We start from the raw sequence: 3747 nt of genomic DNA on the forward strand, positions 1-3747 counted from the left end.
CTAAGCCCATGTATTTCTTACTTTGAGCACCTAGATTTACTGAGATGAACACAATGCATAATTTTTCTAGCTTCGCCCTGTAAAGTATGTAAGAGGATAGAGAGAAGATAATTGGCGTAATGCGTTGGATGTATTATTGAGTCTCAAGGGCGAGTATATATCGAGTACAAGACTTGAAGGATAAGACGCCTCCTAAAGATAAGATGGAAACAATTCCTATCTAATCCCGTTCAATCTCTAAATACCAAATATAGAGAAAACATAAAACTTCTAAGCAGATAGCTCACGGTTGATGTAGACCAACACGACCAGCCCGTCGTGCTTCTTCCCCTGCACCCTTGCCTTGCTTCTTCTCGTCACTGTTACTGTCGGGCGTTTACTGTTCTGCCTCTTCTAGGACTCAGATTGTATATAATCAAATCAACGCGAGCATACTCAGCCCCCGCGGGTGCCATACTCTGCCACAGATGCGTGCATTGTTGTGGGGAACGCGTGCTGCGTATCACGATCGCCAGCGAGAACGGCCATGAGCTGCTGGCCAGTGTTGATGTCTGTGACGTTTGTTGGCAAACACAAGACGCAAACTTTTGCTTCTTGGGTGGTACGTAGAACATTGTTCGCAGTAGCCGCTGCCAGCGCAATGGCATCCACGATCACAAGCTCGGCTTCAGCCACACGCCATGAGCTGACACTCGGCTCCGGTCCAGAGGTACTTGCCCAGCATCATGTCAGGCAACAAGGTGACCGACGAGCATGCCGGAGTTATCGATCAGAGGCAGGGGCACAGACTTTTTGCACTTAGCTCTATGATTACCAACAGAGTAAATTGCAGAAAACCACCAGTTTGAAGCTTAGGTTTGCGAAAAACACTACAATACTTTTTTTAACAGAAAACATAATGTCTTTAATAATCTTTTTGCAAAAACCACCGATCGGCGGATTTGGCCTCACCGAGTACGCTTATGACAGTTGGGGCCCTTTTTTGCATACATGGCGTAACATTTCGTGCCAGATCACTTTTATTCTCAATTAACAAACTAGCCCTTAGTTTTTACACAGAAACCCCTGAATAAAAAATAAAAAATGCAATTAGCCCACCACAACCACCGCCCCACTCCCTTCGCTCCCTTCTCTTCGTTCGATCCCCATATCTCCCGCCAGATCCTTCGCTCGGGGGCCGCGGAGCGCAGCCTCCTCTCTCCATCTCCCTCCTCGGAGCGCGGCAGCGGCGGGCAGAGCAGTGCGGCGGCGGCACGGTTGGCAGGGCGGCAATGGGCGCGGGCGGAGCAGGGCGGTGGTGATGCGGCTGACAGGACGGCAGGTGCGGGCGGCGGCGTGGCGCGGCCGAGCAGAGGCGGCTGCGGCGCGGCTGACAGGGCGGCGGCGGGCGCGCGACCGACCAGAGGCGGGTGCGGTGCAACAGAGGCGGGAGCACGGTAGGGCAGGGAGGTGAGCACGGCGGCGGCTGGCGCATGGGGAGCTCCTCTCCTCTGGTGCGTGATGGCGGGACAGGGCAAGGGACTGGACAACACAGGGAAAAAACGTGCGGGTGCTTTTGCTTTTTTACCCATCTAGCGCTGTCTTTAGTAAAACGTTGTGCCATGTCAGCGAAAAACAGGGCCCATCTGTCATAATCTTACTTAACAGAGCAAGATCCGCCGATCAGTGGTTTTTGCAAAAAGATTACTAAAGACGTGGTGTTTTCTGCAAAAAAAAAATTTATTGTAGTGTTTTTTGCAAACCTAACCTTCGAACTGGTGGTTTTGTGTAATTTACTCTTACCTACACAATCGGATTATATATACGATTAATCCAAAGAACTCCTGCTTTGAAGCAAGTGACTTGGAAAAAGGTTCTTTGTTCATATTTTTATCTAGGAAGTATAGATAAAATCTAGAAAACTGAATTAATTAGATTAGTTTACGGAGGGAGTAGTAAACACAACAACTGCTACTAACCACAGGATTACTACACACTACTGTATTAGATGAGAGCAGCCGATAATGAATTAATATAGGTATAAACATACCTTTCGAATCAATCTAGTGGTGAGTTCCTTGGAGCATGGCACAGGCTTACGGTGATCAGCGGACAGCGGCAGTCATCGCGGCATCATGGCTTGCCCTTGTTTTGACGCTGGAGAAGGAAACGCAACGTTCGCCACCGGTAACCGCTTCCGAACGCTGGCTGATTGTGGGAATCGAGTGGCAGCGGAGATATTAGGATCGAATCCTCTAGGGCTCAGCCGCTCAGGCCGCGATCACGTAACTGTATAGGTGAAGACGATCGTGCAGCAATTAGCCATTTGTAACTCTCGTGTCTGTTGGGCTTTGGGCCATGTTGTAGTACGGATTTTAAAAATCTAATGGCCGTAAAAAAATTACCATAGCATAAAGCCTGTACTGTACGTAAATTTTGGGAGGCCGATCGTTGGAGGGGGCTTAATGGCCGTGAAAAGAGTGACATGGCATAAAATCTTGGACAGTTGTTAGTTGGGGTGTGGTGGGGTGCTGCACACACCGACAGCGATGACGGCCCATGTGACCCACTGCGACAGGCGTGTCCGACGTGCTATCCGATGTTGCTGGTGTGGTCATCATCGTGACTGCACCACATAGTAAGTGTTCGATGAAATATATGACCCAAACAAAAATTTACTCCACTAAATTTAGGAGATTGGTTAGAAACGACCATTTTTCAGTGGAGCAAAAGTACTCCTCTAAAGCATACTCGGCCTTTTGCTACTCTAAATTTTAGGGGATCGGCTAGATATGCGCTTAGAGAGATAGCCATTGCTTGATTTCAGAGTACAAAACGCCCCAAAGACAACTATGCATGGTGGTACCAACAGAAAGAGCTGATCTCTGAAAATGATATGAACAACCATGGTACATGTCCCCAAAACAAAGACCATTGCCGTGGACATGCTTGATTCTAACCAATAACAAGCATCCGTCATTTGCCATTCCTAAATGACATCTGTATGTGCCATTCCTTCCCCACCAACTTGAGAATCCTGGCTTGTGTGAACCCTTTTAACACCCGTACGATGAGTAGCTTCTGCACGGACTGTATGGACCATGAATGTCGCCCGCCTGCACTTGGTAGTCGCATACAAAGTCCAACCAGTTACCCGCAAGCATGCACATTTCTTTTCCTACGAAGAATCTCCGCGCCACTTCTAGTTCTTGCCCAGCATCTCAAAGTGTCCAGTTGCAGCTAATGCGGGTTCCTTCGAAATGATCTGGTTAAATGTGCATGAGATGAGTTGTTATTACAAACCAAGCGAGAAAAGGAGAAGGCATGGGAATCGAGAGGCTCTAGATGCTAATTTTCATGAACCAAACCTAATGGTAACTCATCAAATAGGATTTAGGAGCGATTACTATCAGACTCAAGATGAATTGGAGTATCAGTTTAGAGAGAAAGAGAGGAAGAGATAGACAGGAAAGAGGAACAAGGCACTAGGTTCATCTCTGATTGAGTCCACCCCCATTGCTCCTCACAATACAAAGGCCTCAGCCCCTCATCTGGTCGGAGCCAGCAGTTAACTACAGTTCGGGCCCTTCCACTACCAGAATTTGATACGTTGCCGACGGCCCATGACCGTCGGCATAGGGCCAAAAGCCGTCGGCAAAGTGCTACGCCGACGGCCCCGGTCGGCATATCCCCGTCGGCAACTCGTACGTCGGCGTACCTCAGGTCGGCCGTCGGCATATAAAAACCGTCGGCATAGTGAGCTAAGCC

This window comes from Triticum dicoccoides, chromosome 1A, assembly GCF_002162155.2.
Source record: "Triticum dicoccoides isolate Atlit2015 ecotype Zavitan chromosome 1A, WEW_v2.0, whole genome shotgun sequence".
Classification (NCBI taxonomy): Eukaryota; Viridiplantae; Streptophyta; class Magnoliopsida; order Poales; family Poaceae; genus Triticum; species Triticum dicoccoides.